The sequence below is a fragment of the Ctenopharyngodon idella genome, chromosome 17, assembly GCF_019924925.1.
Source record: "Ctenopharyngodon idella isolate HZGC_01 chromosome 17, HZGC01, whole genome shotgun sequence".
Classification (NCBI taxonomy): domain Eukaryota; kingdom Metazoa; phylum Chordata; class Actinopteri; order Cypriniformes; family Xenocyprididae; genus Ctenopharyngodon; species Ctenopharyngodon idella.
In genome coordinates this window covers 24,459,160-24,469,145 of record NC_067236.1, presented here as the reverse complement: position 1 = coordinate 24,469,145, position 9,986 = coordinate 24,459,160, and positions in this window count along the sequence as shown.

Genomic DNA, 9,986 nt, shown 5'->3' with positions numbered 1-9,986 from the left:
AAATACCTTGGGAGAAACCAGGCTCAATCAGGGGTTCTCTTCTAGCCTCAGGCGCAGGTCCTCCATCTGATCTGGATACGGCCTAGGTCAGGCTGACTACGGTAAACCTCGGGATAAACAGAAAGACTAATATTAGCAAAGATGCCATTATTCTTATGACGTAACGAGTACATTGGGTGTTATAGGAAGTGTTCCCGATTCCGGCTGACCTAATTTATGCAGCCTAACAATCCTTTAACGGATGTGAAAATATAAATTGATAATGTGTTATGTGTATGCCAGGTTAAAGAGATGCGTTTTTAGTCTAGATTTAAACTGACAGAGTGTGTCTGCTTCCCAAACAATGCTAGGAAGACTGTTCCAAAGTTTAGTTGCTAAATAGGAAAAGGATTTACTGTCTGCGGTTGATTTTGATGTTCTAGGTATTACTAACTGGCCAGAATTTTGAGACCGCAAGACATGTAGGACTATAATTAAGAGCTCTCTCAAGTACTGTGGAGCTAAACTATTTAGTGCTCTGTAAGTAATTAGCAAGATTTTAAAATCTATATGATGTGTAATAGGGAGCCAATTCAGTGTTGACAGAACAGGGCTAATATGGTCATACTTCCTGGTTCTAGTAAGAACTCCAGCAGCGAAGACTTAACAGAGCAGACGTCAAGTGTTAGACAGTATTCTAGGTTATTTCGTGCAGAGGTTTTTGGTCCAATAATTAGAATCTATGTTTTTCTGAATTTAGTAGTAGGAAATTACTAGTCATCCAAATTACTAGTCATTCAATGAGCTATGCATTCTGTTAATTTTGTGAATTGGTAAGTTTTGTCAGAGTGCGAAGAAAAATAGAGCTAAGTATTATCAGGGTAACAGTGAAAACAAACGCCATGCTTCCTAATGATATCTCCCAAGGGCAGCATGTACAGGGTGAAAAACAACGGTCCTAGTATTGAGCCTTTCTGTACTCCACTCTGAACTTGTGACATCTCTTCATTAACTACTACTCAGATAACTACTATTCAGATTACGGTCAGATAAGTATAATTTTAACCATGCCAGTGCAATTCCACTAATGCCAACATCATTTTAGAGTCTATTAAAAAGAATGTTGTGGTCGATAGTGTCTAAAGACAAGAGACAACCACAATCTGATGATAAGAGCAAATAATTTGTAACTCTAATAAGAGCAGTCTCAGTACTATTGTACAGTCTAATGTACAGTCCTGACTGGAAATCCTTGCAGATACCATTTCTTTATAAATGGGAACATAGTTGTGATGATACTGCCTTTTCTAGTATTTTTGAAAATGTAGATTCAAGATTGGCCTGTAATTGACAAATTCTCTAGGATCGAGTTGTGGTTTTTTAATAAGAGGTTTAATAATAGCCAGCTTAAAAGTTTTCAGTATCCTAGTGACAAAGACGAACTGATATTAAGAAGAGGATCTATGACCTCTGGAAGCATCTCTTTTAATAGCTCGGTATAGGGTCTAACATACATGTTGTTGATTTTGCTGATTTAATGAGATTAAACAGTTCTTCCTCTCCTATAGCAACAAATTAATGGAATTTTTCCTCAGGGACACTTCAGTGCACTGTCTGATGTGCTCGTTGTACCACAGCGTTGGACTATTTTCCTTAATCTTCTTTAAGCGCAAAGGAGCAACTGTGTCTAATGTGCTGGAAAAAAAAGAGTCAATAGTTTCTGTTGCAGCATCGAGTTCTTCTAAGTTATCTGGTATGCTAAGGAGGTGAAACTAATCAGGAAGATTATTTATAAAGCAGTCTTTAGTGGTAGAAGTGATAGTTCTACCATATTTGTAACAGCGAGGTGGTTTTGCAGCCTTGGCTAAATGTAGTATACACAAGACTAGAAATTACTAACTTAAGACGTGATGTCTGCTCCACCTTAACTTTAGCCATCTCTCCAATCATGTCATCTGCCTCTGCATTTTTGGATGCTTTTGAACCCATCAATCTCCAGGAATTGAAGGAGGTGATCAACAATCTTAAACCCTCATTCTGTTCTAGCGATATCATTCACCCCAAATTTTTAAAATTAATTATTGATTCGATTGGGCCAGGTCTGTTGTCTCTTATTAATAAGTGTCTCCAAACTGGCTCTGTTCCTGCTGACCTTAAAGTCGCTACAGTCACTCCTCTGCTCAAGAAGCCTTCACTGGACCCCACTCTTCTAAAAGATTTTCGTCCAATTTCTGTTTTACCTTTCATTTCAAAAGTTTTAGAGAAAACTGTGCTGAATCAACTTCAACACTTTATGACTAGTAATTCTATTTATGAGGTTTTCCAATCTGGTTTTGAGTCTGCTCACAGCACTGAGTCCGCCCTTTTGAGAGTGTTAAATGATATTTACCTCTCCACTAATTCCGGGGACTCTGTGGTTCTTATTCTTTTAGATTTCTCGGCTGCTTTTGATACCATAGACCACTCTGTACTATTATCTAGATTAGAGTCTTGGGTAGGTCTAAAAGCAAACACTCTGAAATGGTTTCAGTCATACTTATCTGACAGAAAGTTTTTAGTGAAGCTGGGAAATTTTTCCTCTTCCCCTGCTCCTCTGACCTGTGGCCTTCCACAAGGCTCTATTTTAGCTCCCTCTCTTTTCTCTCTGTACATGCTGCCTCTGGGCTCTATTCTACGAAGACATGGTGTGTCTTTTCATTTCTATGCAGATGACACTCAAATCTATCTTCCAGTCAAGAAAAACAACTCCACTGCGATCACTTCTCTTCTCCAGTGTTTGGAGGAGGTTAAATTATGGCTAGCCCAAAATTTCCTCTTCTTAAATGAGGACAAGACCGAGGTAATTGTTTTCGGTCCTAATGAGAACTCTCAGTGTATAAGCCCTGAGCTAGAACGTTTATCCATTTTTATATCCTCACAGGTGCAGAACCTAGGTATTATTATTGACCAGCATTTAAAATTTGATAGACATATCTCCTCTGTTATTGGATCCAGTTTTTATCAGCTTCATTAACTGTCTAAAATTAAAAACTTTCTCACTCCAAAAACTTTACAAATGGTTGTTCATGCGTTTGTTACGTCGCGTCTAGATTACTGCAATTCTTTATATTGCGGTATATCTAAATCTCAAATTGCGCGACTTCAGCTTGTCCAAAATGCTGCAGCCAGACTTCTTTTAAAGTGTCGTAAACATGAACACATCACTCCAATTCTTAGATCCCTTCACTGTTTGCCGATTTGTCAGAGAATAGACTTTAAAATTCTCCTCTTCGTTTATAAATCCCTACATAACAAAGCTCCTGTCTATTTATCTGAACTTCTTCATCCTTATACTCCATCTAGAAGCCTACGATCCTGTGACTTGGCCTTGTTGGTGGTTCCTCACGCTAGACTAAAGCGTAGAGGGGAGCGTGCATTTGCGGTGGCAGGGCCTCGACTCTGGAATACCCTGCCCTCAGAGATTAGACTGGCCCCTTCCTTGTCTACCTTTAAGTCCTTGCTAAAAACTTTTTTATTTTCTTTAGTGTATTGACTACTGTGATATGTTAAATTTTTAAATGGGTGGTTTTAAATTTTTCTTTGATCTATTTTCCGTGTATGTGTAATATTCTTGCTCTTCTGTAAAGCACTTTGGTCAGCCTGGGGGCTGTTATAAATGTGCAATACAAATAAAATTGAAATTGAAAAATTGAAATAATGATCTGAGATGTCATTGCTCTGCTACAGAATTTCAACAGCATCAATATCGATTCCATGTGACAATATTAGATTTAAAGTATGGTTACGACAATGAGTGGGTCTTGACACGTGTTGTCTATATTTAATAGAGTTTAGAATATCTGTAAATGCCAATCCCAATGTGTCTTTTTCATTATCCATATGGATATTAAAATCACCAACAATTAGACTTTATATGCAGCCAGTACTAACTCTGATAGAAAATCAGCAAATTCTTTGAAGTCTGTATGGTGCCCTGGTGGCCTGTATACAGTAGCCAGCACAAATGTCAAACGGAATTTATCACATACACTACATAATTGTTACGTGTGGTGCTGCAGGGATCAGGCAATACACGGAAATCCACAAAGTAAGGGTCTTTAATGAACGTAGGAGCAGAAACAACACTAACACACAGAAGGCTAACAATATAACGGACAAGGAGTGCAGGGAGTGAGTCCAACTTAAAGGGAGTGCTGACGAGGACAACAGGTGCTGGGAATCCGGGGAGATGGCGGGAAGACTGATGAGGGAAGTGCAAACAGGAGTGCGGAACAGGAGGATTCTGGGAAACGGAGTCCGGGAAGGCGTGGATGTGACATTACCTCCCCCTCCCCGGAAGGCGTGTCTTCACGCCTCAGATGAAAACAGCGGGGAGGGGGGGTGGGCACCCTGGAGACCTACAGGCAGGTGCGGGGGGTGCAGGCGGGTGCGGAGGTCTCCAGGGCAGGTCAGGAGCCTTGGCAGGCCACGGAGGGTCAGGAGCCTTGGCAGGCCCTGGCGGGTCTCCTAGCCCACCCCCATCTTTCCCACCCACAGATACCCTCCCCCCCCCAAAAAAAATATTTTGGGAGACTCAGGGGTTCAAAGGGCTCGTGGGCTACTGGAGTGGGTTCAGCGGCAGTTGGGGTGGGCTCGGCGGCGGCTGGAGCGGCTGGCTCGGCGGCGGCGGCGGCGGCTGGAACATGGAAGGCTGAAACAAGGTCGAGGCGCCTGGGAGCTGGTTCAGCCCAAAAGTCTATTAACCAGTCTTCCGTGTCCAGGACTGGCATCTTGGGCTGCACGGTGACAGACAACTCAGGAGACTCGGGCTGCACGGAGTCCGGGAAGGCGTGGATGTGACAATAATGTTACATAAAGCACCATCACTTTGAAGGAATTATATTTGACTTCTGAGTAATAGATTGGTTTGACTCGCTGCTCAGATTGGTTTGCGTCTGTAACTCCGTATAGCTTTGTTTTGAATCTCTTACTTTTATTCATTGTTGCTTATTTTTTTATTACCTTATATGTAATATTGCCTACCACACTAATCTGACGTCGCTAGCTTGTAATATTTGAATCTAAATCGCTGTTACAACGCATTTGCATTTGCAGCGCTAGCTTGTTAACTTGTTAACAGTCTCTCGCGCGCTCCTTTTTCAACGCGTTCTTCAAACAGCTGTGGTAAGTCGGATCAGTCTACAAACACGGTGAGTCATGTCATCCTCTCCCAGCATTGCTACCTGTTCCATTTGCCACATGTTTACCATAGCTCTCTCTGTCAGCGACGAAGGATTTACATGTCATAAATGTAGGGAAATAGTCAGGCTGACAGAGAGAATCTCAGAATTAGAGACACGCATCCAAACTTTAATCGAGGATAGTAAGAATGCAAGGGCTTCAGATACTGTTTTGGATGCGACTAGCTTAGTGAACTCTGTACATTGTTCGGTTCCGGCTATAGAGCCCGCGCAGCAGGGCACTTGGGTAACGGTGAGGCGGCCTAGCCGCGGAAAACACCACTCTTCCGTTCCAATAAGAACATCAAACAGGTTCTCCCCACTCAGTGATACACCCACTGAGAATCCTGTTGAAAGTGCCCTAGTTATTGGCGATTCTATTACACGGAACGTGAAAATAGAGACACCAGCCACCATAGTCACATGTTTGCCGGGAGCCAGAGCACCTGACATCAAAGCAAATTTAAAAGTGCTGGCTAATGCTAATCGTAAATACTCTAAGATTATTATTCACGTCTGCACTAATGATGTTCGACTTCGCCAGTCGGAGATCACTAAAATTAACATTAAAGAGGTGTGTGAACTCGCAAGTACAATGTCAGGAGAAGTAATTTGCTCTGGCCCCCTTCCTGTTCGTCGGAGTGATGAGATAGTTAGCAGATTATCATCACTCAATGGCTGGCTGTCTAAGTGGTGTCCGCAAAATAATATAGGTTTCATAGACAATTGGAAAAGTTTTTGGGGCAGACCTGACCTGTTAAAAAGAGATGGTATTCATCCCTCCCGGGATGGTGCTGCTCTTCTCTCTAGTAATAGGGCACATAGTCTTAGAACTGAAACATGACAAACTGGGGCCCAGGTCAGAAAGCAGACAGACTGGCTAAACCGACCGTCTGCTAGCTGCCTCACGTTACAGAAGTCAGAAAATTCAGATAACTCTCAACACATAGAAACTCTTACACCTAGATATTTTCAAATAGAGACTGTGTCTGTACCCCGAATTAGTAAAAACAAAAAACTTCCAAACACATTTAATGGTAAAAATTTAATTGATGTTCAACAAATAAAAAATAGAGATAATAATGCTAAACAAATGATAAAACTCGGGTTGTTAAATATTAGATCCCTTTCTTCAAAATCACTTATTGTTAATGATATTATCAAAGATAATAATCTAGATGTGCTGTGTTTGACAGAAACTTGGCTAAAACCGGACGATTACATTACTTTAAATGAGTCTAGTCCTCAAGGTTATGATTATCGACACAATGCCCGTCAGAAAGGCAAAGGGGGAGATGTTGCTGTAATCTATAGTAATATTTACAGTATTAGTCAGAAGTCTTTCAAATATAATTCCTTCGAAACTATGGTACTTTATGTAACATTATGTAAGCTGACATTTGTGCTGGCTACTGTATACAGGCCACCAGGACACAATACAGACCTTATCAAAGAATTTGCTGACTTTCTATCAGAGTTAGTACTAGCTGCAGATAAAGTCCTTGTTGTTGGTGATTTTAATATTCATGTAGATAATAAAAAAGACGCATTAGGATTGGCATTTGCAGATATTCTAAACTCTATTGGTGTTAGACAACATGTGTCAGGACCCACTCATTGTCGTAATCATACTTTAGATCTAATATTGTCACATGGAATCGATATTGATGCTGTTGAAATTCTGCAGCAGAGTGACGACATCTCAGATCATTATCTAGTCTCGTGTATACTACATTTAGTCAAGGCGGCTAAACTACCTCCATGCCATAAATATGGTAGAACCATCACTTCTACCACTAAAGATTGCTTTATAAATAATCTTCCTGATCATTTTCATCGCCTTAGCATACCAGACAGCTTAGAAGACCTCGATGTTGCAACAGAAACTATTGCCTCTGTCTTTTCCAGCACATTAGACTCAGTTGCTCCTTTGCGTTTAAAAAAGATTAAGGAAATTAATCCAATGCCATGGTACAATGAGCACACTCGGGCCCTAAAGTTAGCAGCCAGAAAAATGGAGCGCAGCTGGAAGAAATCAAAACTAGAAGTATTTCATTTTTCGTGGAGAGAGAGAATGATTGAGTACAGAAAGGCCTTAAAATCTGCTAGATCTGCCTATTTTTCAAAACTCTTAGAAGAAAATAAACACAACCCTAGGTATTTATTTGATACAGTGGCTAAATTAACAAGAAATAAAGCTTCAACTTCTGATGTTTCCAAAGAGCACAGCAGTAATGACTTTATGAACTTCTTTACTTGCAAGATTGATAATATTAGAGAAAAAATAATAACCATGCAACCGTCTACTACAGTATCGTGTCAGATAGTGCATTGTAGTGTCCCTGAGGAAAAATTCAATTCATTTACTGCTTTAGGAGAGGAAGAATTGTCTAAACTTGTTAAATCATCAAAATCAACAACATGTATGTTAGACCCTATACCGACTAAGCTATTGAAAGAAATGCTTCCAGAGGTCATAGACCCTCTTCTCAATATCGTCAATTCATCTTTATCATTAGGATACGTACCAAAAACTTTTAAGCTGGCTATTATTAAACCTCTTATTAAAAAACCACAACTTGATCCTAGAGAATTAGTCAATTACAGGCCGATCTCAAATCTCACTTTTCTGTCAAAAATACTAGAAAAGGCAGTATCATCACAGCTATGTTCCTTTTTAGAAAGAAATGGTATCTGTGAGGATTTCCAGTCAGGATTTAGACCGTACCATAGTACTGAGACTGCTCTCATTAGAGTTACTAATGATTTGCTCTTATCATCAGATCGTGGTTGTATCTCTCTATTAGTGTTACTGGATCTTAGTGCAGAATTTGACACTATTGATCACAATATTCTTTTAAATAGACTCGAAAATTATGTTGGCATTAGTGGAATTGCATTGTCATGGTTCAAATCATACTTATCTGACCGTTATCAGTTTGTAGTAGTAAACGAAGACATGTCATATCGATCACAAGTTCAATATGGAGTACCACAAGGCTCAGTACTAGGACCGTTGCTGTTCACTCTGTACATGCTACCCTTGGGAGATATCATTAGGAAGCATGGCGTTAGTTTTCACTGTTACGCTGATGATACTCAGCTCTATATTTCTTCGCGCCCTGACGAAACTTACCAATTCACAAAATTAACGGAATGCATAGCTGATATAAAAAATTGGATGACCAGTAATTTCCTACTACTAAATTCAGAAAAAACAGAGATTCTAATTTTTGGACCAAAAACTTCTTCACGTAATAACCTAGAATATTGTCTAACACTTCATGGCTGCTCTGTTAAGTCTTCGTCGTCACTTAGGAACCTGGGTGTGCTCTTTGATACCAATCTTTCATTTGAAGGCCATGTTACTAGCATCTGTAAAACCGCATTCTTCCATCTTAAAAATATATCTAAACTACGACATATGCTATCACTGAAAAATGCAGAACAGTTAGTTCATGCATTCATGACCTCAAGGCTAGATTACTGTAATGCTCTACTGGGTGGTTGTTCTGCTCGCCTGATAAATAAACTACAGCTCGTACAAAATGCAGCAGCTAGAGTTCTTACTAGAACCAGGAAGTATGACCATATTCGCCCGGTTCTGTCATCACTGCATTGGCTTCCGGTTAAACATCATATAGATTTTAAAATCTTGCTAATTACTTACAAAGCACTAAATGGTTTAGCTCCCCAGTACCTGAGCGAGCTCCTAATTCATTATAGTCCTTCACGTCTATTGCGATCTCAGAATTCAGGCCAGCTGATAATACCTAGAATATCAAAATCAACCGCAGGCTGTAGATCCTTCTCCTATTTGGCACCTAAACTCTGGAACAATCTTCCTAGCATTGTTCAGGAAGCAGACACACTCTGTCAGTTTAAATCTAGACTAAAAACGCATCTCTTTAACCTGGCATACCATGTTACATTACCATTACCATAATTAACATTACCAATTTATTTTTTCAAATCCGTTAAAGGATTATTACGCTGCATAAATTAGGTCAGCCGGAACCGGGAACACTTCCTATAACACCTGATGTACTCGTTACATCAGAAGAAGAATGGCATCTACGCTAATATTAGTCTTTCTGTTTATCCCGAGGTTCACCGTAGTCAACCGGATCTGGGCCGTATCCAGGTGAGACCAAGGACCTGCACCTTGACACGACCACAACGCAGCCCTGACGGATCAGCAGAGATTGAGTCAACTAGATCATCCACTGTGAGGGCCTCATCGACACGACAGCCACGACACAGTTCCTCAACAACCGTCCATACCGGCGTGATGAATACGATCCTCAATTGGATGGAACTGAAATAAATACTTTTAATGTTGCGATCCTATTGGACTTATGATAGCAACCTGAATTGTAACAAAGCACTGTTGGCCAGAGGAGAACTGGCACCCCGACTAAGCCTGGTTTCTCCCAAGGTTTTTTTCTCCATTTTAACACCAATTTGCCACTTGTCTGCCACCTAATGTCACCTGATGGAGTTTGGGTTCCTTGCCGCTGTCGCCTCTGGCTTGCTTAGTTGGGGACACTTGACTTGACATTTGATTTCAACAGTGCTTTGATCTGCCTGCATTGACACTATTCTTTAAGAGCTGCTGTGCAGCCAAACAATGTACCAGTTATCAATGTAAAGCTGCTTTGACACAATCTACATTGTAAAAAGCGCTATATAAATAAAGGTGACTTGACTTGACTTGACTAATACTGAAGATATTACTATAAATTACAGCAACACTTTCCCCTTTGCCTTTCAGATGAGGCTTGTGTT